The 27,040-nt window shown below is 41.7% G+C and overlaps 1 long non-coding RNA gene across 1 annotated transcript; it reads left to right on the top strand.

The window, feature by feature from the left end:
- Positions 1–57: 57 nt before the first annotated feature.
- On the top strand, positions 58–20,328 carry LOC116741660. The gene is made up of 4 exons (XR_004346228.1): positions 58–192; positions 1,563–1,712; positions 6,791–6,990; positions 20,146–20,328. It is a non-coding gene; the product is annotated as an uncharacterized LOC116741660 (long non-coding RNA).
- Positions 20,329–27,040: the final 6,712 nt, after the last annotated feature.

The following is a 27,040-nucleotide window of genomic DNA, read 5'->3' as shown; positions in this document are numbered from 1 at the left end:
GACTTGGGCTTTGGGCGGAGACAAAGTCGCAGAGGTCCTCTCTGCGTGGGCGGGGAAGAACGACCGTAGTTGTAACCAGCGGCTCCCGTTACGTAAAGTGGTGAAGTGTCAGCGCTCTTCCCGCCACAGCTTTCAGTGCCCCCTCGGTTTGCAGTCGGGCTCACAGGCCCAGGAAGGGAAAGACATGCCCAGGTGAGGGGCCGTCCAGACTCAAGCCAGCCCGGCCTCGGCGTACTGTCCGCTCGTCGCAGTGCGTGTATGGGCCTCGCGGTCCCGAGTGTAGGAGCGGCGGGGCTCCGCGGGGAGAAGAGGCCCTCCGCCTTTGCTGAAGGGATGGATTTCAGAGGAGACGGCACCGCCAGAGGTGCAGAGTTTGCTGTTTAGTGACGCCTGGAGCATCTACGGAGAGCCCCGTATTTGTCGGGCCCCAGGGAACTAGCAAAGGGCATTCCGGTGGTCTAGGGACTTCTCGAGCATTAAAGGGCTCAGGAAACACCTGGGGATCTAGTTGACATGCAGATTTTGATTCAGTTGGTCTGAGAGGGGCCTGAGATTCTACATCTCAACCAGATCCCCAGGAGATGATGCCAGTGCTTTGAGTAGCAAAGAGGTAGAGAAATAGCCAAGGTCCGTTTAAAGCTTCGAAGGTGCTCGGCTCTCGTATCCTCTGAGCCGAAACCCGGTATCGTATCGTTACATGCAGCCACAGCCTTCATAAAACTGTTTTGTTTTGCAGTAAAATATTGAGAGTTTCTTGAAAAATTAGTTTTGCCTTTGCAATTACTTGGCTATCTCAATTTGTAATTTACATCAGGTGCTGATAATACACTGATCTGCAGATTTAGAAGTCCTTGTAACTGTTAACAAACTCAATTTACAAATTGTTTTCAATTGTAACAACATTTTTATGATTTATATTTAACAGTGAATTTAATATCAGTATATTTTGTAGAACTTAAATCAACATGTATTAGTTTTGATATCTATAATTTTCTGTTTGTATTTTGCAGTCAATTCTTTTTTCATTTTTCACAAGTAACACATTGTTATTTTACATTATAGTAAAAAGTTGAACACAACTTAAAGGTCTAAGGACATTAGGAGGATGGTTAAGTCTACTTTTGGTACATAATACCATTAACTTGTGCAACTATTATCAATAAATTGTTTTTAAAGAATATTCAAGAACGTTTAAATTGCACTTTGTATGTTAATATAAGTGTACCTGTACTGTAAGATCGTGTGCGATGTTGTGATAAAAAAAAAAGTAAAGCAAACCTGTGATAAGATCTTAATTTCACAAACATGTTTATTTCTGTGTCAATGTCCATAAAAACATATCTCTACGGGGTAAAATGAAATGATTTAAAATTTATTCTTTAAAGCTTCATTTTCCTATTTTTCTTTCTGATTATGCATTATTTTATAGTAAAATGTCATTTTATTAAGCTTTTATACATATATAATTTAGCTTCTAATCATCTTTGAATTCTGTTGTTTTATTGTATAATTCTGTGTTTGCAAGAAGGGATTTCCTGATGTAGCGGTGATTCTTTCTTCAGGACTCACATATACTGCAGGCCTCTTGAGAAGTAAGTGCCTGAACCCTTGTGGATAATGCTTCGGGAGAAAATGTGCTGGAAACAGCCTGTGAAAAGGCAGCAAGAAGAGTGAAACACAAAGAACCAGGAACGCAGCACAGAAAAAGAGAGGTCAGCGGCAGAGGGGACTATGGGAGCGGCCGTTGGGCTGGGGGAACCAGGGACGCCCAGTTTGTGAAAGGAAACCTGAGGAGGGACCAGATATTCTGGGGCCTCTCATAGGGCAGGACTAGAGAGATTTAGGTAGTGAAGGAGGATGATCCCTGATGGCAGGAGAAACTGAGCACATCTGAATTACATAAAGTTTACACATTCTTCTAGCTCTAAGTGCTTATTAATTTTTTTCTTTTCCCTCTTCAGAAACGTTTATGTGCTGTGGGTTTAAGTTAATATAATTGTTTTTAATGTCTGTGATTGAAATATAATGTGGGAAAACATGGGTCATTACTTCCAGAACTTCACATTTTAAGGCACTTATTTATGTTCATTTTTATATTTTCCCAGTGTCTGCCTTCCCCTCCTTCCCTGCCCCCCAGCTCCCAGCCCCCAGCCCCCGTCAAGGTGTACTTCATCATCTGTGGCTTGCTCTGCCCTGCAGGGGCAGTTATCCTGGATCTTGTAACCAATCAGTGCTCTCACATGTTTACCTGTCTTCCCAGTGCCTGATGCCATCACCACTAAAGAGCTGTTTGCTGAATGAATGAACTGCTTATAGTTTGATGCTTCAACAAGTTGTCCCATAACCTGTGTCTGCTGGTGCTTTTCCTTTGCCTAGAATACCTTTCCCTTCCTCACCTGGCTCATTCCTAAAGACTCATCCGTCACAGGTATCGTCCCTAAAAAGTCTCTCCTGACACCTCCCTCTCCTTACCCCATAGGGTCCCTTTCTTTGTTCCCAAAACTTGTATGTAGCTTTTTCCTGCACTTGCCCCCTTATAGAAAAATTACGTACTTGTATCTACCTCCCTTGCTGACTGTGAGCTCCTCAAGAGCTAATCATCTGTCTAATCATCTGTTTCACCAATGCCAACGCAGCACCAGCCCACAGAACTGTTTTAGCCCTCGGGCTAATGCAGCTAAAATGACTGGTGCCAACAGGCTTTTAAAATGCTTATCAAAATGTTTGAGACATAAAAACAATGTTGTTGGCTCCAAGATATACATATTTTTAATCTTGCAAGATGAAAGCTAAAATGTTTAATGAAGTAGCTACAAAATTTGCAGTGTCAATGTCATTAATTATTAGTTAGTATTCACACAGTTTGTTCCATGCTAAAGCTATTTGTGTGTTAGATTTTCTCTGCTTACAAAAATCCTCCCAGAGCCCAAGATGATTTCAGAGAAACGCCGATCAAAAATTCATTTAGTTACTCGTAGCACACAGTACTTTCCAAAGCAAAATGAGAAATCTTTTCTAAAACTTTTACAGTTGCATGTAAGACAGATATGCTTAGGGCCCTTGGAATTCGCGAACAGCCCCGCCTGCAGAGGAGGAAACTTCAGGGAGTGCTTAGACTGAGGCTTGGGCCCTTCGGTCTGTTTGCCACCATCCCCTCCATGACCTAGTGTCTTATACCTACTCAGCCTCGCTGTGTACTTTGCCTGCTGGTCACTGAAAGTCCCTGGTTTTCTGATTCCTGGTCCTGGACTTTGAGCTGGAAGAGAGATTTGAGATTATCTGAGCCAATCCTGTCCCTCTCTAGATGAGAGCAATGCAGTCCAGAAAGGAAGATAGAATTGACCTGTTGAATATCGTGCAAAGGTAGTTTAAATAGCAAAGGCAGGACTGGTACCCAGGCCCCGGAGTACTAGTAAGTACACTTAGTCTTTAAAACAGTCAAATTGCAAACACTGGCCAGTGGAACTTTAATTTGCTTCCGAATCACCTGAGGAACTTGTTAAGCGAGCACATCCTCTAACCACCTCCAGATGCTAAATCAGTATTGCTAGGCCAGTGCTGGGGAATCTACGTTTTTGGTGAGTTACTAGTGTCTGACCACCTTGGCCTGCAGACCACAACTTAGAACAGTGATCTCCAAGGATTATCCCCTGGGGTGCAGGAAGAACTGTGGCTTCTGTTTTGTTTTGTTTTTTTAATCTGGAAAGTAAAGGCAAAATTAAGCCTTACTAATGCTTAACATACAGGTTGACACAGGTGCCCTTCCTTGGGCCATGGTCAGCTGGTGTATCAGTCCAGTATGATTGGGTAGCCAATCAATTTGTTTTGCAGCCAAAACAAATGATTCCCAGATGTCAGTGACTTAAACTAGGGATGCCAAATAAGATAAATAAATTTAAGATAAACAGAAAAAATTGGGGGTAAGAATTTCCAAATATTTAGTAGTCGTATGTCACATGTGACATTTGGGACAGACTTTCACTGGTCCAGGTAATTTTTACTCCAGAACCCAGTTTGATGAAGCAACCTGCATCTGGAACTAGTAGGGGTGGTGGGGCAACAAACAGATCGGTGAACCATAAACTAGCTCCTAAAGCTCCGGCTCAGAAGTGACAAACACACTGCCTCTCACTTTTTTTGGCGAAAATGATACACGTGGCCAAGCTTAGCATCCAGGTGGTGGTGAAGACTAATGGTCCCCTAAGGAAGGACATTGGGTGTCTGTGGACCATTATGCAGTCTACCACGGCATATGGTGGCTTGGATGGGCCGCTGGATGCCATCCACAGGGTAAAATATGACAAAACAAGACCTTTAGGGACTTCACTGTCGGTCCAGTGATTAAGACTTTGCCTTCCAATGCAGGGGGTGCGGGTTCGATACGTGGTTGGGGAGCTAAGATCCCACGGGTCTCACAGCCAAAAAAAACAAAACGTAAAACAGAAGCAATATTGTAACAAATCCAATGAAGACTTAAAAAAAAAAGACCTTTAGAAGAATCTTTTCAGAGTTTTGTAATAAGATGAGGGGTGACCTTGAAAATCTCATGTACCACACAGATCACAGATCATCTTGTGACAAAGCACTTGAAAGAACTGTCAAGCTTAAAAAATGAGTTACTATATTTTGTTTTACAGAAAGTATTCCACATTTACTCATCTTTTCTGTGATGACAAGTAGCTGTCATTAGGATGGTGTAGGAGAGAGTTTCACAAAAATAAACAGACTTAATCTGTTCCTTCACGATAACGGTGATGTTTTTAACAATGAGTTAGAAACTCATTGGTTTTCAAAAGAACTGAATCCTATGGAGAGAGCATTTCTGAAAATAGAGGTTTGCATATCTTTCCAGTGTTACATGATTTTGTTGCTGAAAGTGACATGTATCGCTTATTAAAAAAAAAAAAAGGCAAATGTCCACACAAAACTTAGAAACTGAAATTTCTCACCTCTTTAAAAAGATCTCCCAGATGGAGAGTTTTGGGATCCACATCGTAATTGTTTTCTTTGATACTGCTAGTTGGCCTACTCAGAACGCCCAGACTGATCTCTTTGTCAGCCTCCAACTGATTTGTTTACCCCCAAAATGTGCATGTAAGATTCACTATTCCCAGCTGCCAGCAGGGTTTTTCCTCTCTCCTGTATTTTATACATCCTGTTTTTAATTGTGTTCCATGACAACAGTCAATTGACCTTTCTTCCTCATGTACAAGTAAATGAATTGCATGTAAAACAACTAGCTAAGCATCTCTGAATTATTCCTTGACACCATTTAATTGGTTTGTAAAAGGAGGATTGGTGGACTTCAGAGACGATGGAGATTTAGCCAAATTTCATTTAAAACCTTTGCATGATTTGTGGAAACAATTGAAATGAGCAGTTTGACTTGGTAAGCGGTGTGATTCTTCCTAGTTAGTTTACTTATCTTTTGAGATACTTTAAGCAATGACAGCCATTAAAACCAAGTTTTAAAATAATCGGAACTTAGAAGCACACTTCAAATTGTTATATCACAGCGTTTTCAGCCAAGAGTCACAAAAATAAACCTATTTGACCACTTTACTCTCTTTAAAAAAATGCTAGCGAGAGCAGAACTAGTTTGCAATCAATAAATAAAATTTTTTAAATATTGTTTTAGACTTTAAACATTTTCTACTTTTGTATTTTTATGCTAATGTATTGCTGCTAGTATATTATTTACAAATAAATTAAGATGCATATATTGGGGCTACATGTTCAGAATTTTTTTCAACTAATAATAGTATATGATAAGAGTTTATAGACCACTGCTTTTAGAACCAAAAACCACATGCTAGCTACTCTTTAGGTCAAGAACAGTTAGTAAATTAATAATCTATATTTCCCTTTACACTTTAATTTGACCAGAGTAGAAAAATTTTAGAGTATAAGATAATGCAAACCTTGATGTGCCATTTACCAGTGTAATAGCAAGGAACACTCGGTTACAATTACAGGATACCTTACATAATTATCCTTGATAATTATTTAATTGTTGTTCTGTAGACTAATAACATTTAAGCAAAATACTTGAAACTGTTTGGAAATCATTTCGACTGCATTTGAACTCAATGCAGATACTTTTCTAGATACACGATGAACTCAAATTCTTTTGCAAGCTATTAGCCTTGACTTTCAGAATCCAACACAGATGATCGTAGGGGCAGGTTGTCTCTGCTGGGTGTTACTTTCCCAGCAGAAACGTCCTTAGATAGAGTCTTTGTGAGTTTTATCCCCCTAAGCTGATTATTACCCTAAACGAATCCTAGCAAAAGTTCCAAGCTCACTAACGACTGCTGTCCAGGCACCTCAGTGGTGGCTGGAGCACTAGTGGTGATTCATGCTAGGCACACACCTTACGCTGAGGGTGAGAAGGAAAGAATTCTCAAATGAACCTTGAAATCAATCCCTCAGGCAGGCCTCTGCCTTTCCAGTTAAGGGCTTGGCCTTTGCAGAACCTAATGAATCATTTAGCCATTAAACATTTCCAAGGAAGTTTCCAGTGGAGAGAACAAAATGAAGGCATCACTTAGTGCAAAAGTGTCCGGTGTCAGAACTGGACCTTTTTACTAAACATTTCTATATTTGTCTTCCTGTGGGCATTGAAGAGATCTATTTTACCTTGTCAGTGTAATGCAGTCACAAGGCTGCACCCAGGAATGGAATCCACTGCAGGAGCATGTTGGACAGAATGGTAACTACTGGATGGACCATGAGTGTTATCCACATATGACAATTTTTTACATATTTATTTACATTTTGTTCTCTCCAGGAAATGAAGCCAGAATCCACAGATGTCATTATCCATCTGCACGCTTTTGTTTACTACCCAGAAGGCAAGAATATTGCATTTTAAAAGTGTCCGGACTTTTGTTCTTTCTTATCACAAATGACTTGAGAAGATCTGACCATTCACAGTTACCCTGAGTGGAAGTGCCAAAGACATGCTTCCTGGAGCGCTTTGAGATTCAGGTACAAAGGCATTTTATAAGCACAGAGTGAAAAAGCATCATTTATATTCATTTGCTGCTGTGGCATTTCTCTCTGGAATCCTCGTGTCTGTCAGCATTGTGCAAAAGGACTGGCCTCATCTACATTACAAATATCTCTCCTTTAATGGTTTGGAAGTAGGAAAGGGACTGCATAAGAGTGAGCTCTCATGTTGGAGGGTCTCCCACTTGTTTATCCCTAAAACTGGTTGGACATGGTCGCTGTGGATGTCATGAATTATTTTGGAAAGACCTGAGTATGAACTCAGTACGGTGCTTTGTGCATCTTGGCTGCAATGAATGTGTATTACCTGACTTCAGTGACTCATGGGAGAATCACAGCCATAGGGAAGAGCTTCTGAGGGGTCATTTAGAATGGAGCCATTCTGGACAGACCGTGGTCAGTTCTCTACTAGCTTCCGGAGTGGAGAAGTTTCCACCATGATGACTCCTTTGACCCGTGGAAGATCCTTTCTTGTAGGGTCCCTGCTTGGTATGATTTAAGAAGCATCAAGGACTTTCTGCCCCAGAAGATCTCAGTGTGTGACATCACACACATGGATGAGGGTTTGCCAACTGTATTAGTTAAAGTAGAGCCTGGCTTGGAGGGGCTCCCATGCCCCTCTGGGAATGTTCTAGAACATGGGGCATTACCCAAGAGACAGAGCCTGGGATGATGTTACTCAGGTCAAAGGTCTGAGCGTGGGGGGCCATATAAATGAGTGGTGGGTCGGTGTGTGTAGATGCAGGAGAGGTGCTTGGAGAGTAGGAGTGCTGCTACCAGGAGAGATGGTTCCCAAAGGGAGAGACCCATATGCCAAGCCCTTCTCTTTTTCCTCTGCCCAGGGTCCCTTCTGAATCTGCAAATCAGCTGCTGCTTCTCCTCCTCCTTTGCCTTCTTCAAATCTTTTCATCACAAAAATTTCAAATATATACCTAAGCAGAGAGAACAGTAAAATGAACCCCCATGTACCCATCACCATTATCCACCTTGAAAAATGACCAGCGCCATCCAGTCTCCTTCCACACACCCTCCCCTTCCTCAGATGATTATTGAAATTAGCTCATACTTTTTTTAAAAAAATAAATTTATTTGTTTATTTTTGGCTACGTTGGGTCTTTGTTACCGTGCACGGGATTTCTCTAGTTGCGGTGAGCCGGAGCTGTTCTTCGTTGCGGTGTGCAGACTTCTCATTGCAGTGGCTTCTCGTTGCAGAGCATGGGCGCTAGGTGCACAGGCTTCAGTAGTTGTGGCACGTGGGCTCATTAGTTGTGGCTCGTGGTCTCTAGAGCACAGGCTCAGTAGTCGTGGCGCACAGGCCTAGTTGCTCCATGGCATGTGGGATCTTCCCCAACCAGGGCTGGAACCCGTGTCCCCTGCATTGGCAGGCAGAGTCTTAACCACTGGGCCACCAGGGAAGCCCTCCTTAATTATTTTTAATTTAATGCCCCCTGTTGCATTTTTCTGGCCATTTTCTTCTGTCAGTCACTGTCTTAAGTCAGTCTCCTGGATTGGCTATGAAAAGACACCTTTCTCAAGGGAGCCCTAAGCAGACACATTTCTCAAGGGAGAAATGTTGAGACTGGCCAAACGACGTAGGCTTAATTCAGTTCCACCCGACAGACACGCGTCTAGTCCTAGGCACAGTGCTGGGTTAAGGATGTCGGCAGAACAGGGTTCCTAACCTCAAGGGCATATGATCTAGTTCTGGGAAGAGGACAAGGGCTGTAGCAAGTAGTCAGCAATAGGAGGCGGATGTCACCACTGAGGAAGGGAAAAGACCAGGTGTGGGGGACCTTCCAGCTTGAGATAGACACACTGGGCTGGGAGGGGTGAGGGTTCAGGGAGGTCAGCAAGGGCCATGGAGCCTGAGGTGTTGAGGAGGGACTTGGAGGGTTGAGTGTGGGGTGGGACAGTGAAGGAAAAACACTTGCCAAAACGTGGAGGTGGGAATAGCTGAGGGAGCTGTGGGAGTGCCCCAGTTGGCTGGAACACAAGGTGCAAGGGGCTTGGTGGGAGGAATGGGGGAAGGAGGGGTGGTGGGGGGAGGAGGGCAATTGGTTCTTCCTAGGTTAAGAACTAGATAATACTTATTTCTAAGTAAGGAAAACCAAAACTGGATTTTTAGGGCATGGCTATGAAAAACATACTGCAGACCACACTTAGGAAACCGGAAGAAATCAAGGTGGGCTTAATGGAAGTTAGGCAGCAGGGGTGGTATAAGAAAACTCAGGTAGCTGCCTGAAATAAAGTGGACCCAGCTTCCACTAGCCAGGCGATGCATTTTTTAAACATATAAATGAGGCTTATTGTGATTCCTCACTACATAAAATGTAAGTATAACTAGTCTTTTTTTTGCTGCTGAGTTCTGAGAAAATATGGGGTTTTTTGTCTCTGCCAGTGAAATAAATACATGGACAGAAAATTCCTAGCATTGCTTCCATGTAAGGGAGGGCAAAGAAGATGGTGAGCTTTGGCAAAACGTTCGTGTTTTGTAAATGAAACAGAACAGTAACTTGATTTTTCAAAAGAATAAGGTTTTCATTACAAATGTGGGCCCGTTTATGTTGGAAAATTCAAATGTAGCAAAATGCAAAAAGGCAAGAAAATGTATCGTCCCACTATCCAAAGAACATAATTTTTAATGTTTTTGTGTCATCTGCCGATTTGGGAACATGTTTTTGATACTGAATGACTTCGGTAATTCACCCTGCCCCCCTCCCCACCCCATTCATTGTGCTTATCGAGTGTTGGCATTAATATTTCTATCTCTGTTGACTTTAAGAGTCAATCCTCCTTTGAGCTCAGATTGCAGATGGAATACAGGGGATCATCTCGATATTGAATGAGAGAGAAAGTTTATTCTCAGATATGCATGAAACCAGCCCTGTGCTTGTTTTTTGATTTTTGTTTTGTTTTTCGTTTGTTTGGTTTGGTTTTTTTTTGCAGGGCCTGGGGAAGACTGTAAATGGAGTCTGCAGAGCATATGGCTAAATAAGTTATATATTAAGCCAACAAATTATTAAATAAAACATGTCCTATCCTCCTTCCTTGGCTAGTACACCTTCATCACAGCCACCCCTTGGAGACTATTAAAATGTTCTGTCCTCTGACCCTTCTAACAGGTGGCCCCTGGCCACCCTTTGGGCATAGGGGTACAAACACCAGGTCCTCTGGGCGTCAGGCCTAGGAAGCACACTGTGTGGGCCCCGAAGCAGGCTTGGAGCCATTAGGGCAGGCTCTCAGCAGCTCCAGGTGGGCCTGTGTCCCTGTGTGTTGCAGGGGGGTTAGGGCAGGGGTGGCCAGAGGAAAGCCAGAGCAGGTGCCCCTCTGACTCTGATTTGAGTGAATTATTCCATGTTTCCATGTACAGGTGGTATGCTGGGTGCTGGGAACACAAAGGTGAGTGCAAACAGTTTAGTGGGGGCATATGCAGAAGCTGTCAAGGAAGTTCCCCCTCTCAAATGTGAACTTGCAACTATGACTTGACCCAGGCAGTAAAGTCAGGGAGGAGGTAACTAGGCAAGAAGGGCAGAGAAGAGAATTCCAGGCCGAGGGAAAACATAGGTGAAGTCCAGGTATCAGCGGAGAGAGGCACAGCCATTGTGAGGCAGGGGAACACGGTTGTAAGGCTGGGATGGGAGCCACAGGAGCTTGAGATGGGAGGCGGGGCTGGAGAGGCAGGTGCGCACTGACCAGGGGAGGTCTCCGTGACCTTGTTAAGGAATTTCTCAGGATCCTCAGTGAAAGGCTTTGAGCAAAGGGTCACAGGATCAGGGTAAACAAGGCTACACCATCTTGAATTGATCCTGGCTAGACATAATGGTTCTTTGGACTAGTGGGATAGTGATGGAGATGGAGAATGGCAGACAGGCTCCAGGGAGATTTGGAAAGTATAATGGCCAGGACTTCGGGGGGATTGGATTAGGGGCAAGTGGGAAATACATATCAGGGGAAATTGGTCAAATAAATGGGGTGGACGATCTGGGAACACTGAAAGGAGGTGAGGTTGGAGGGGTAGGTCATGAGTTGGCTTTGGGACATACAGGTTTGAGGTACCTTTGGGGCACCTAGGACGGTCCTCAGCAGGCAGGAGGATATACCGCTTGAGCAGTAAAAGGAGGTCAGGGCTGCAGACTTAGGTGTGCGAGTCATCTCCACAGAGGTGGTGAGCCAACCTTAACCTTAGGGTTAGGATTAGGGTCCACGGATGTGATGTCTGGGGAGAGACTGTCCACTCACCTGATAGAAATTAAACAACCCGAGCTTTCTGATGCAGATGAGAACCTTAAGAGTGCAATCACACCAACTGTGAACTAAAATGACAAAAACCTTCTAGCAGCCTTGCTCATGACATTGGTCACTGTAAACAGGCTTGTCATGCACAAATCACCTGCAACAACAAAGAGGATTAGGGATGAGTTGGTCACTGTTGCATGGGGACTTTTTGTGCTTGTGAGTTTAAATCAGATTCCTGTTACTTGCACATCATTTTGCCATGTGTATTTGTAAATATATCTTGCTGGCATATTTTATGCTTCAGTTAATTTAGTTGACATCTAATTTAGTTGACATATAAAAATAAAATCAATTTTCAGACAAAATACCCATAAAATAAGTGGAATGCTATAATAGGTTTCAAGAAATTTAAATGTAATATATTTAGGCTTCTATTCTAAAGCAATTTCATCTAGAATGATAGATATTGTAGATGTAATTTTTTCCTGAACCTCTGTCAATTATACAATAATAAATGTGGCTACTATATACCCAGAAATTTATTTTTTTAACATCTTTATTGGAGTATAATTGCTTTACAATGTTGTGGTAGTTTCTGCTGTATAACAAAGTGAATCAGCTATATGTATACATATATCCCCATATCTCCTCCCTCTTGGGTCTCCCTCCCACCCTCCCTATCCCTCCCTTCTAGGTGGTCACAAAACACTGAGCTGATCTCCCTGTGCTATACAGCTGCTTCCCACTAGCTATCTATTTTACATTTGGTAGTGTATGTTAAGTCCATGCCACTCTCTCACTTCGTCCCAGCTTAACCTTCCCCATCCCGGTGTCCTCAAGTCCATTCTCTGCATCTGCGTCTTTATTCCTGTCCTGCCCTGAGGTTCTTCAGAACCACTTTTTTTTTTTTTAGATTCCATATATATGTGGTAGCATATGGTATTTGTATTTCTCTTTCTGACTTACTTCACTCTGTATGACAGACTCTAGCTCCATCCACCTCACTACAAATAACTCAACTTCATTTCTTTTTATGGCTGAGTAATTTTCCACTGTATATATGTGCCATGTCTTCTTCATCCATTCATCTGTCGATCGACACTTAGGTTGCTTCCATGTCCCGGCTATTGTAAATAAAGCTGTGATGAACACTGTGGTACTTGACTCTTTTTGAATTGTGGTTTTCTCAGGGTATATGACCAGTAGTGGGATTGCTGGTTCATACGGTAGCTCTATTTTTACATTTTTGAGGAACATGCATACTGTTCTCCATAGTGGCTGTATCAATATACATTCCCACCAACAGTGCAAGAGGGTTCCCTTTTCTCCACACCCTCTCCAGCATTTATTGTTTGTAGAGTATTTTTTTTTTTTTTTGCAGTATGTGGGCCTCTCACTGTTGTGGCCTCTCCCGCTGCGGAGCACAGGCTCCGGACGTGCAGGCCAGCAGCCATGGCTCATGGGCCCAGCCGCTCCGCAGCATGTGGGATCTTCCCGGACCGGGGCACGAACCCGTGTCCCCTGCATTGGCAGGCGGACTCCCAACCAGAGCGCCACCAGGGAAGCCCTGTTTGTAGATTTTTTGATGATGGCCATTCTGACTGGTGTGAAGTGATATCTCATTGTAGTTTTGATTTGCATTTCTCTAATGATTAGTGATGTTGAGCATCCTTTCATGTGTTTGTTGGTAATCTGTATCTCTTCTTTGGAGAAATTTCTGTTTTGGTCTTCTGCCCATTTTTGGATTGGGTTGTGTCTTTTTTTGATATTGAGCTGCATGAGCTGCTTGTAAATTTTGGAGATTAATCCTTTGTCAGTTGCTTCATTTGCAAATATTTTCTACCATTCTGAGGGTTGTCTTTTCATCTTGTTTATGGTTTCCTTTGCTGTGCAATACCTTTTAAGTTTCATTAGGTCCCATTTGTTTATTTTTGTTTTTATTTCCATTTCTCTAGGAGGTGGGTCAAAAAGGATCTTGCTGCAATTTATGTGATAGAGTGTTCTGCCTATGTTTTCCTCTAAGAGTTTTATAGTGTCTGGCCTTACATTTAGGTCTTTAATCCATTTTGAGTTTATTTCTGTGTATGGTGCTAGGGAGTGTTCTAATTTCATTCTTTTACATGTAGCTGTCCAGTTTTCCCAGCACCACTTATTGAAGAGGCTGTCTTTTCTCCATTGTATATTCTTGCCTCCTTTATCAAAAATAAGGTGACCATATGTGCATGGGTTTATCTCTGGGCTTTCTATCCTGTTCCATTGATCGATGTTTCTGTTTTTTTGCCAGTACCGTACTGGCTTGATTACTGTAGCTTTGTAGTATAGTATGAAGTCAGGGAGTCTGATTCCTCCAGCTATGTTTTTCTTTCTCAAGATTGCTTTGGCTATTCGGGGTCTTTTGTGTTTCCATACAAATTGTGAAATATTTTGTTCCAGTTCTGTGAAAAATGCCATTGGTAGTTTGATAGGGATTGCATTGAATCTGTAGATTGCCTTGGGTAGTATAGTCATTTTCACAATGTTGATTCTTCCATTCCAAGAACATGGTATATCTCTCCATCTGTTGGTATCATCTTTAATTTCTTTCATCAGTGTCTTATAGTTTTGTGCATACAGGTCTTTTGTCTCCTTAGGTAGGTTTATTCCTAGGTATTTTATTCTTTTGTTGCAGTGGTAAATGGGAGTGTTTCCTTAATTTCTCTTCCAGATTTTTCATCATTAGTGTATAGGAATGCAAGAGATTTCTGTGCATTAATTTTGTATCTTGCTACTTTACCAAATTCATTTATTAGCTCTAGTAGTTTTCTGATGGCATCTTTAGGATTCTCTATGTATAATATTATGTCATCTGCAAACAGCAACAGCTTTACATCTTCTTTTCCAATTTGGATTCCTTTTATTTCTTTTTCTTCTCTGATTGCTATGGCTAAAATTTCCAAAACTATGTTGAATAATAGTGGTGAGAGTGGACAACCTTGTCTTGTTCCTCATCTTAGGGGAAATGGTTTCAGTTTTTCACCATTGAGAATGACATTGGCTGTGGGTTTCTCACATATGGCCTTTATTATGTTGAGGTAAGTTCCCTCTATGCCTACTTTCTGGAGGGTTTTTATCGTAAGTGGGTGTTGAATTATGTTGAAAGCTTTTTCTGCATCTATTGAGATTATCATGTGGTTTCTCTCCTTCAGTTTGTTAATATGGTGTATCACATTGATTGATTTGCATATATTGAAGAATCCTTGCATTCCTGGGATAAACCCCGCTTGATCATGGTGTATGATCCTTTTAATGTGCTGTTGGAATCTGTTTGCTAGTATTTTGTTGAGGACTTTTGCATCTATTTTCATCAGTGATATCGGCCTGTAGTTTTATTTCTTTGTGACATCTTTGTCTGGTTTTGGTGTCAGGGTGATGGTGGCCTCGTAGAAAGTGTTTGGGAGTGTTCCTCCCTCTGCTATATTTAGGAAGAGTTTGAGAAGGATAGGTGTTAGCTCTTCTCTAAATGTTTGATAGAATTCGCCTGTGAAGCCATCTGGTTCTGGGCTTTTGTTTGTTGGAAGATTTTTAATCATAGTCTCAATTTCATTACTTGTGATTGGTCTGTTTATATTTTCTATTTCTTCCTGGTTCAGTCTCAGAGGTTGTGCTTTTCTAAGAATTTGTCCATTTCTTCCAGTTGGCCATTTTATTGGCATATAGTTGCTTGTAGCAATCTCTCATGATCCTTTGTATTTCTGCAGTGTCAGTTGTTACTTCTCCTTTTTCATCTCTAATTCTATTGATTTGAGTCTTCTCCCTTTTTTTCTTGATGAATCTGGCTAACAGTTTATCAATTTTGTTTATCTTCTCAAAAAAACGCTTTTAGTTTTATTGATCTTTGCTTTTGTTTCCCTCATTTCTTTTTCATTTATTTCTGATCTGATCTTTATGATTTCTTTCCTTCTGCTAACTTTGGGGTTTCTTTGTTCTTCTTTCTCTAATTGCTTTAGGTGTAAGGTTAGGTTGTTTATTTAGGATGTTTCTTGTTTCTTGAGGTAGGATTGTATTGCTATAAACTTCCCTCTTACAAATGCTTTTGCTACATCCCATAGGTCTTGCATCATCATGTTTTCATTGTCATTTGTTTCTTGGCGTTTTTTGATTTCCTCTTTGATTTCTTCACTGATCTCTTGGTTATTTAGTAGTGTATTGTTTAGCCTGCATGTGTTTGTATTTTATACAGATTTTTTCCTGTAATTGATATCTAGTCTCATAGCGTTGTGGTCAGAAAAGATACTTGATACAATTTCAATTTTCTTAAATTTACCAAGGCTTGATTTGTGACCCAAGATATAATCTATCCTGGAGAATGTTCCATGAGCACTTGAGAAAAAAGTGTATTCTGTTGTTTTTGGATGAAACGTCCTATAAATATTAATTAAGTCCGTCTTATTTAATGCATCATTTAAAGCTTGTGTTTCCTTATTTATTTTCATTTTGAATGATCTGTCCATTGGTGAAAGTGGGATGTTAAAGTCCCTTACTATGATTGTGTTACTGTCAATTTCCCCTTTTATGGCTGTTAGCATTTGCCTTACGTATTGAGGTGCTCCTGTGTTGGGTGCATAATTACTTACAATTGTTATATCTTCTTCTTGGATTGATCCCTTGATCATTAGGTAGTTTCCTTCTTTGTCTCTTGTAAGAGTTTTTATTTTAAAGTCTATTTTGTCTTATATGAGAATTGCTACTCCAGCTTTCTTTTGATTTCCGTTTGCATGGACTATCTTTTTACATCCCCTCACTTTCAGTCTGTATGTGTCCCTAGGTGTGAAGTGGGTCTCTTGTAGACAGCATATATACGGGTCTTGTTTTTGTTTCCATTCAGCCAGTCTATGTCTTTTGGTTGGAGCATTTAATCCATTTACATTTAAGGTAGTTATCGATATGTATGTTCCTATTCCCATTTTCTTAATTGTTTTGGGTTTGTTATTGTAGGTCTTTTCCTTCTCTTGTGTTTCCTGTCTAGAGAGGTTCCTTTAGCATTTGTTGTAGAGCTGGTTTGGTGGTGCTGAATTCTCTTAGCTTTTGCTTATCTGTAAAGGTTTTCATTCCTCTGTCAAATCTGAATGAGATCCTTAATGGGTAGAGTAATCTTGGTTGTAGGTTTTTCCCTTTCATCACTTTAAATATGTCCTGCCACTCCCTTCTGGCTTGCAGAGTTTCTGCTGAAAGGTCAGCTGTTAACCTTATGGGGATTCCCTTGTATGTTATTTGTTGTTTTTCCCTTGCTGCTTTTAATATTTTTTCTTTGTATTTAATTTTTGATAATTTGATTAATATGTATCTTGGCATGTTTCTCCTTGTATTTATCCTGTACGGGACTGTCTATGCTTCCTGGACTTGACTGACTATTTCCTTTCCCATATTAGGGAAGTTTTCAACTATAATCTCTTCAGATATTTTCTCAGACCCTTTCTTTTTCTCTTCTTCTGGAACCCCTATAATTCAAATGCTGGTGCATTTAATGTTGTCCCAGAGGTCTCTGAGACTGTCCTCAATTCTTTTCATTCTTTTCTCTTTATTCTGCTCTGTGGTAGTTGTTTCCACTATTTTATCTTCCAGATCACTTATCTGTTCTTCTGCCTCAGTTATTCTGCTGTTGATTCCTTCTAGATAATTTTTATTTTCATTTATTGTGTTGTTCATCATTGTTTATTTGCTCTTTAGTTCTTCTAGGTACTTGTTAAACGTTTCTTGTATTTTCTTCATTCTACTTCCAAGATTTTGGATCATGTTTACTATCATTACTGTGAATTCTTTTTCAGGTAGACTGCCTATTTCCTCTTCATTTGTTTGGTCTGGTGAGTTTTTGCCTTGCTCCTTCATCTGCTGTGTGTTTCTCTGTTTTCTCATTTTGCTTAACTTACTGTGTTTGGCGTCTCCTTTTCCCAGGCTGCAAGTTTGTAGCTCCTGTTGTTTTTGGTGTCTGCCCCCTGTGGCTAAGGTTGGTTCAGTGGGTTGTGTAGGGCTTCCTGGTGGAGGGGACTGGTGCCTGTGTTCTGGTGGATGAGGCTGGATCTTGTCTTTGTGGTGGGAAGGACTGCATCTGGTGGTGTGTTTTGGGGTGTCTGTGACCTTATGATTTTAGGCAGCCTCTCTGCTAATGGGTGGGGTTGTATTCCTGTCTTTCTAGTTGTTTGTCATAGGGTGTCCAGCACTATAGATTGCTGGTCGTTGAGTGGAGCTGGGTCTTAGCATTGAGATGGAGATCTCTGGAAGAGCTTTTGCTGTTTGATATTATGTGGAGCCAGGAGGTCTCTAGTGGACCAATGTCCTGAACTCAGGTCTCCCACCTGAGAGACACAGGCCTGACTCCTAGCCGGAGCAGCAAGACCCTGTCAGCCACATGGCTCAGAAGAAAAGGGAGATAAGAAAAAAGAAGAAAGAAAGCAGAAAGAGAGAGAGAGAGAGAGAAAGGAAGGAAGGAAGAAAGAAAGAGAAAGAAAGAATAAAATTAAGTTACTAAAATAAAAAAATTTTTTAATTATTGAAAATAAAAAGAATTAAAAGTAATTTAAAAGAGAAAAAGAAAGAAAGAAGAGAGCAACCAAACCAAAAAACAGATCCACTAATGATAACACGCGCTAAAAACTATAGTAAAAAAACCAAAAACAAACAAACAAAAAAACGGACAGACAAAACCCTAGGACAAATGGTATAAGCAAACCTATACAGACAGAATAACACAAAGAAGCATACACATACACACTCACAAAAAGAGAAAAAGGAAAAAAAAATATATCTATATATATAAAAAAAGGAAGAGAGCAACCAAATCAATAAACAAATCTACCAATGATAATAAACTCTAAATACTAAACTAAGATAGACATAAAACCAGAAACAAATTAGATGCAGAAAGCAAACCCCAAGTCTACAGTTGCTCCCAAAGTCCACCGCCTCGAGTTTGGGATGATTTGTTGTCTATTCAGGTATTCCACAGATACAGCGTACATCAAGTTGATTGTGGAGATTTAATCCACTCCTCCTGAGGCTGCTGGGAGAGATTTCCCTTTCTTTTCTTTGTTCGCACAGCTCCTGGGGTTCAGCTTTGGATTTGGACCTGCCTCTGTGTGTAGGTCGCCTGAGGGCATCTGTTCTTCGCTCAGACAGGACGGGGTTAGAGTAGCACCTGATTCAGGGGCTCTGGCTTACTCAGGCCGCGGGGAGGGAGGGGTATGGAATGTAGGGAGAGCCTGCAGCAGCAGAGGCTGGCATGATGTTGCACCAGCCTGAGACGTGCTGTATGTTCTCCTGGGGAAGTTGCCCCTGGGTAATGGGACCCTGGCAGTGGCGGGCTGCACAGGCTCCCCGGAGGGGAGGTGTGGATAGTGCCCTGTGCTTGCACACAAGCTTCTTGGTGGCTGCAGCAGCAGCAGCCTTAGCATTTCGTGTCCGTCTCTGGGGTCCGCGCTGATAGCCACAGTTTGCACCCCTCTCTGGAGCCTGTTTAGGTGGTGCTCTGCTACCCTCTCCTCGCGTACCCTGAAACAATGGTCTCTTGCCTCTTAGGCAGGTCCAGACTTTTTCCTGGACTCCCTCCCAGCCAGCTGTGGCGCACTAGCCTCCTTCAGGCTGTGTTCACGCCGCCAACCCCAGTCCTCTCCCTGGGATCCGACCTCCGAAGCCTGAGCCTCAGCTCCCAGCCCCTGCCTGCCCCGACAGGGGAACAGACAAGCCTCTCAGGCTGTTGAGTGCTGGTTGGCACGAATACTCTGTGCGGGAATCTCTCCACTTTGCCCTCTGCACCCCTGTTGCTGCGCTGTCCTCTGGCTCCAATGCTTCCCCGCTGCCACCCCCCATCTCTGCCAGTGAAGGGCATTCCTAGCGTGTGGAAACTTTTCCTCCTTCATGGTTCCCTCCCAGAGGTGCAGGTCCCGTCCCTATTCTTTTGTCTCTTTCTTTTTTCTTTTGCCCTATCCAGGTACATGGGGAGTTTCTTGTCTTTTGGGAAGTCTGAGGTCTTCTGCCAGCATTCAGTAGGTGTTCTTTAGGAGTTGTTCCACATGTAGATGTATTTCTGATGTATTTGTGGGGAGGAAGGTGATCTCTACATCTCCTCTGCCATCTTGAAATTCTGTCTGAGAAATTTATGGCTTGGAGTACTTTGTAATGAAACATGAAATTTTCTGTCGATGTTTCCTTTAAAATGTCAAAAAACCTAAATACAAATACTTTGTGTGTTGATGTTTGGCTGTATTTAAGCCATGATAATGATTATTACTTTGGATATAAACACTATCAAATTTTCATTGGGTGAGTTCTTTTTAAATTAATGTTGAGTTATGTTCTGTTTATTATCCTGTTTGCTTATGTTTCCTGCCATTTTCCATTTGTCTGTTTGAATCCTCTTTTTTAATAGTGAGTTAGCAACTGATAATGTGTACTGATTTCAGTTTTGCTTCTAATTTACATTTTTATCTCTTTGGTTGATGTATTTGGCTTAATCATTTCATTTTTATAAGCAGCTGTACAATTTGTTAATTTAGCTAGATGATTAAATTTGGCTTTTAAAGAAAGTTTGTTTTAGAAAATGGTCCCTGAAGTAAATTAGCATTTGGTATTTCCAGCGTGTCAAAGGGGCTGGTCTCTTGAAGATAACTAGACATGTAACTCTAAAATTTAAAAGTGGTATTATAATTTTGAAACCTCTGAATATATAGATCTGTATTATCCAGTAGGTGGTGCAAATCGACTCCATTTCAAATGGAAATGTAATTTAAAATTGTGATGTAACTATTTTCACTGTAAAAATAATATTTCAACATGTTTTCTAACTGAAAAATTGTTTTCCTCTATTTCTAAAGGAAGCTTGAGTTACTGTCTCCGTGCTCATTTTTCTTGTGTTTTATTCCACAGGTACCATTATGGTGATGATCACTGTGACAGGGGAGCTGAGAGGGAAAATTGCGGGGGGAGCTGCAAAAACCAGGGAGACCTGTTAAAAATTATAATACAAGAGAAATTTGGGAAACACTCCTGTTTACCACGGCAACAGAAAGAATAAAATACCTAGGAATAAACCTACCTAAGGAGACAAAAGACCTAGAAAACTATAAAACACTGATGAAAGAAATTAAAGATGATACAAACAGATGGAGAGATATACCACATTCTTGGATTGGAAGAATTAACATTGTGAAAGTGACTATACTACCCAAAGCAATCTGCAGGTTCAATGCAATCCCTATCAAACTACCAATGGCAGTTTTCACAGAATTAGAACAAAAAAATTTACAATTCATATGGAAACACAAAAGACCCCAAATAGCCAAAGCAGTCTTGAGAAAGAAAAACGGAGCTGGAGGAATCAGGCTTCCCGACTTCAGACTATACTACAGAGCTACAGTAATCAAGACAGTATGGTACTGGCACAAAAACAGAAATATCGATCAGTGGAACAGGATAGAAAGCCCAGAGATAAACCCACGCACATATGGTCACCTTATCTTTGATAAAGGAGGCAAGAATATACAATGGAGAAAAGACAGCCTCTTCAATAAGTGGTGCTGGGAAAACTGGACAGCTACATGTAAAAGAATGAAATTAGAACACTCCCTAACACCATAAACTAAAATAAACTCAAAATGGATTAAAGACCTAAATGTAAGACCAGACACTATAAAACTCTTAGAGGAAAACATAGGCAGAACACTCTATCACATAAATTGCAGCAAGATCCTTTTTGACCCACCTCCTAGAGAAATGGAAATAAAAACAAAAATAAACAAATGGGACCTAATGAAACTTAAAAGGTATTGCATAGCAAAGGAAACCATAAACAAGACGAAAAGACAACCCTCAGTATGGTAGAAAATATTTGCAAATGAAGCAACTGACAAAGGATTAATCTCCAAAATTTACAAGCAGCTCATGCAGCTCAATATCAAAAAAACAAACAACCCAATCCAAAAATGGGCAGAAGACCTAAATAGACATTTCTCCAAAGAAGATATACAGATTGTCAACAAACACGTGAGAGGATGCTCAACATCACTAATCATTAGAGAAATGCAAATGAAAAGTACAATGAGGTATCACTTCACACCAGTCAGAATGGCCATCATCAAAAAATCTACAAAGAATAAATGCTGGAGAGGGTGTTGAGAAAGGGGAACCCTCTTGCACTGTTGGTGGGAATGTATATTGATACAGCCCCTATGGAGAACAACAGTATGGAGGTTCCTTAAAAAACTAAAAATAGAACTACCATACGACCCAGCAATCCCACTACTGAGCATATACCCTGAGAAAACCATTATTCAAAAAGAGTCGTGTACCACATTGTTCCTTGCAGCTCTAATTACAATAGCCAGGACATGGAAGCAACCTAAGTGTCAATCGACAGATGAATGGATAAAGAAGATGTGGCACATATATACAATGGAATATTACCCAGCCATAAAAAGAAACGAAATTGAGTTATTTGTAGTGAGATGAATGGAGCTAGAGTCTGTCATACAGAGTGAAGTAAGTCAGAAAGAGAAAAACAAATACCGTATGCTACCACATATATATGGAATCTAAAAAAATAATGGTTCTGAAGAACCTAGGTGCAGGACAGGAATAAAGATGCAGACGTAGAGAGTGGACTTGAGGACACAGGGATGGGGAAGGGTAAGCTGGGACAAAGTGAGAAAGTGGCATGGACATATATACACTACCACATATAAAGTAGATAGCTAGTGGGAAGCAGCCACATAGCGCAGGGAGGTCAGCTTGGTGCCTTGTGACCACCTAGAGGGATGGGATAGGGAGGGTGGCAGGGAGACGCAAGAGTGAGGAGATATGGGGATATATGTATATGTATAGCTGATTCACTTTGTTATAAAGCAGAAACTAACACACCATTGTAAAGCAATTATACTCCAATAAAGATGTTTTAAAAAATTATAATACAAAGACAAGTCATTTGCTTCTGTGCTTCAGTTCCATAATAAAATGAGCATAATGTCAGTATCAGTGTTATTGCAGTAGCTTTTATGCCCACATGATGAACTGAATGCCATATTTCATCTTTTGTAGAAATTGGGGGTGTTCCACTCCCAGGAATCTGATATTCTCACACTAGCACATAAAATATGTATACAAGCATATTTTTAAAAGTAATTTTTTACTTGTGTCACGGTAATACACATGCATTAAAGGCAGCAAAGTAGAATGATTAAGAGCAGGGATTCTGGAGTCAGCCTGCCTGGGCTGGAGCCCTCTCCACCTCCCTCGATCTCTTTTCTTCCTTTCAAAATGTGGAACAGTCACCTACCTTGTGGTGGTATGAGAATTAAATGAGCATGTACAGAAAGTATTTAAAGCAGGCCTGTAGGAATGTGAACACTGTACCTTTTAAAGTCAAACAGTGCAAAAAGGGCTGTAATAAAAAGGAGCAGTCTCTGGCCACGTTCCTCCCGTCTCCCCATATCGCTTCCAGGTAAGTGCTCACAACTCCCAGCTGTTGCTTGTGTTGGTTACCACTGTAACTCCAAATATTATTCTTACACAAATATTTCTTGTAATCCATTTAATCCATTTTTAAGTGTGCAGTTCAGTGGCGTTAAGCACATCCACAATGTTGTGGGACCATCACCACCATCCAACTCCACAGCTTTTTTACCTTCCCAAACAGAAACTCTGTGCCCATTAAACAATAGCTCTCCACTCCCCCATCCCCTCAGCCCCTCATAACCTCTATTTTCTGTCTCTATGAATTTGCCTATTCTAGGTATCTCATAGAAGTGGAACCACAATATTTGTCCTTTTGTGACCGGCTTATCTCACCGAGCATAAAGTCTTCAGAACTCATCCATGTTGCAGCAGGTGTCAGAGCTTCCTTCCTTCTTAAGGTTGAGTAATATTCCATTGTACGTATATGCCACATTTTGTTTATGCATTCATCTGCCTGTGAATTTAGGTTGTTTCCACCTTTGGGCTGCTGCAAATGCTGCTATGAACATGGATATCCAAATATCTGTCTGAGCCTCTGCTCCGTTGTTTGGGATGGCTTTTTCTTTTCTTTCTTTTTTTTTTTTTTTTGCGGTACGCGGGCCTCTCATTGCTGTGGCCTCTCCCATTGCGGAGCACAGGCTCCAGACGCGCAGGCTCAGCGGCCATGGCTCACGGGCCCAGCCGCTCTGCGGCATGTGGGATCTTCCCGGACCGGGGCATGAACCCGTGTCCCCTGCATCGGCAGGCAGACTCCCAACCACTGCGCCACCAGGGAAGCCCTGGATGGCTCTTTCTTGATTAATCATTTTTTAACATCTTTTAATTTCCAGACATGTTAAATCAGACATGTGAGGACTTAATTACAACAACTCCCTACTTTTCTACACACTCCCCACCCCCACCCTCGCATAGTTTTGGTTAAATAAACAGCCAGTGTTTTTCTGTTGTAACTTTACAAATGTTGTCAGCTGCTGAGCCAGACGTGTTCTAGTCCCTTGTCTATTTTCCGGAATACTTTTTTTTTTTTTCGGAGTTAACAGTGACATCAACTTTACATTTGCTCAGTTTTCTATGTACTATCATCACTACATTTTCCTTAATGCCCTGCTACGTGTTTACTGATAACAAGCTCCACTGGGGCAGGCATAAGGTTCTTTTTTGTTTTGTTTTGTTTTTCTTCTTTTTGCAGAAGCCCAATATCCTCCTGCTCCAGTCTGGAGTGGATGTTTCTTTGCACCACTGCATCTTGTGTCTTCCCTTCTTTCTCCTGCTATTTCCCGCATCCCATCTGTGTAGTTCGAAGCACATATTTCAATAGTTTCCTGAGAAAATTTACATGGGATATAAAAGTGTTGAGTTCTTGCATGTGGTAAAAATATATTTGTTTTACCCTTACTATTTGGGAAGATAGTTTGGCTGGGAATAGAAACCTGAATTGAAAAGTCATTCAGAATAAGGCACCCTTGTTATTGGTTTTAGCTTTCAGTGCTGCTGCTGAGAAGTGGTTATGCTACTTGGATTCCTTTTTTTTTTTTTTTTCTGTTTTATTTTGAAAAATTTCAAGCCTACTATTAAAAAAACCTAAAGAACAGAACAACAAACACCTGAATACTCCACACCTAGCCTCATTATTATTAACATTTTGCCACATCAGCTTCCTCTGATTTTGTCTTTTTCTCTCCTGGTCAGTTGGTCTATCATCCATCCATCCACTTATATTTCTCTCTCTCTATGCATATATTCACATATATATCTATGTGAGTATAATTTCCTTTGTTGAATATTTGGAAGGTACAGGTATTGTGATGCCTCCATCCTAAATACTTCAGCATAGCTCTTCTCAGAACAAGGACATTCACCTATGTTTGCATAATATTATTATCATAAAATAAAATCCAATATAGAGTCTGTATTTGAATTCCCCAATGGTCTCATGTCATCCTTTATAGCTGCCTTTCTTCTTTTGCTGATCCAGGATAAAATTGCGGCTGTCACATCACACGTGTTCATTGTAATGGACTCTATCTGTGCCCCGCCCCTGTCTGGAGACCATTCAGTGTGCTCCGGCCAACTTGTGGCTGCCAGAAGCTGCGTCCCTGTGCCTAAGGGCTTTTCTCCAGATTAACTGTGATTATTAGCCTTTCACTGAATTGCCCATTTTTAGTCCTGTGCTCCTTCACCTCCCTGTCTCATGTCTCACCTGTGAAGGCTCTCAGGTTCATTTTATCTGGAGGATAAGCCTCTGCTCGCCTGCTGGTGATGTCAGAGTGGAGATGGGAGGAATAGTTGCTTGGCTACAGAGGGTGGGAAAGGAGTGAGGGTTTAACCCTTCTGTCTACAAATTTTCAACCAATCCTCTGTTTTCAGCCCCTGACTTGCCCTGCCCCCACTTTCCACACTATTTGTGTCTCCCAGTTCTGTGTGTGTCACCTGGCTAACTTCCTAGTGGCACCTGAGATGTAGCTGCTGCTCTTTGCTGCATCCGCTACTGTTTCTCCACCTGCTTTGTATATTCCAAAAAAAATCTGCTGAATCCTTCTTTCCTTATTGTCTCTTCCTTAGTGCTCTTCGCTCTTGTGGGTCTACAACTTTGAAAAATTCCTTTATTGGAGGGATTCCAGAAGGAGAGGAAATAGAAGCATGTGGTAAATTGGCCATGTTGACCCAGAAATTTGTAGCATATTTTTAGTAGAAAAAACCTGTCATTTAATCAGGAGTATTAAGCACCTGCCGTGTACCAGGATGTGGGGGTGAGAGCAAAACCAAAGGTAATTCCTGGGTTTATGAAGCTAGTAGAACACATGACATATTACAAACTGTGATGGGAGCTTTGAAGGAAGGTTCAGGTTTCTACACTTACCTGGGCGAACCGACTTGGTCTAGAGGACGTGATGTTTAAGATCTGGAGGATGAATAGGAGTCAGGGAGATGAAGGGGTAAAGGTGGGCATGGGGCAGAGCAGTGTACTAAGGTCAATGGGAGCAGGTGGAGGTCTGTGGAGGGAATGCAGAAAGGGAGGGGAAGATGGTGCGAGATGCAGCCAGAGGCAAGGGCAGGGGCCAGAGCGGCCAGGGGTCTCTGGATCCAGGAAAGACTGTCTTTGTGCTCAGTGTAGTGGAGACCTCTGAAGGGGCTTTAAGAGTTGACATGGTTTGATTTACATTTTCAAAGCCCACGGGGTGCAGGATGGCTTGGTGAGGAGGGCGGTGTGGATGTGGGGATTCCTGGAGGGAGGCAGCCACCCAGTTGAGAAGTAGTGTGACTTAAAGCAGGGTGTTGGAAGCAGAGTTCAAGAGAGGTGGGTGGATTAGAGACATATGCCGAGACTCGGGGATGGCTTGGATTTGGGGAGTTGAAGAAAGGACGGTACGAGGATGACACCCAAGCCTTTGGTGTGTGGAACTGGATGGATGGTGGTGCCATTCACAGAGGCCAGAAGCTCTGCAATATAACTAGATGTTAGATCTATCAGAAACAACTGAATTGTCCAGCAATAGAACAAGCAAATGGATTGTCACAGAGGCAGAGTTGGAGCAACTATGGCTTCAACCAACGGGAAGCCAGAAAGTTGAGCAGACTAAGGAGAAAGAACGCGGGTGGTGATTATAGAAGATAGGGTCAGGGTCAATGTCAAAGAACTGGTGATCAATGAAAGAGCCTCTCAACCAATCCCAATCCCAGTTTTTAGAGGACAGGATTAGAGAAGGGGGCTCAGAAGGAAAATTCAAGGATGTTGGGTAAGTCTCTCCTTTTATCTTTTTATTTTTTTTGATTGGGGTAGAGTCGCTTTACAATGTTGTGTTAGTTTCTGCTGTACAATGAAGTGAATCAGCTATATGTATACATATATCCCCTCCCCCTTGGACCTGCCTCCCCCCCTCCCCCCATCTCACTCATCTAGGTTATCACAGAGCACCCAGCTGAGCTCCCTGTGCTATACAGCAGGTTCCCGCTAGCTATTTGTTTTACACACGGCAGTGTATATATGTCAATCCCAATTTCCCAAGTCATCCCACCCTCCTTTCTCCTCTGCCCTGTGTCCACACATCCGTTCTCTACATCTGCGTCTCTATTCCTGCTCTGAAAATAGGTTCATCTGTACCATTTTTCTAGATTCCACATGTAAGTCTCTCCTTTTAAAATGTGATGTCTCCATTTCCGAGGGAAGTTGGTCATCCCAGATGGCCACAAGGAAGAGATGGCTTGGCCTCCAACACTGAATTATTCAGGTGGGTTGTACCTGATGCCACTTGTCTGGAATGGGGGGGGGCAGGCTAGGCAGAGCCAAGCGGCCTCTACACAAAGAGGGGCA

This window comes from Phocoena sinus, chromosome 16 (assembly GCF_008692025.1).
Source record: "Phocoena sinus isolate mPhoSin1 chromosome 16, mPhoSin1.pri, whole genome shotgun sequence".
Lineage (NCBI taxonomy): Eukaryota > Metazoa > Chordata > Mammalia > Artiodactyla > Phocoenidae > Phocoena > Phocoena sinus.
Note: the sequence above shows the minus strand (reverse complement) of the source record. Positions and strands in the feature narration are given on the sequence as shown.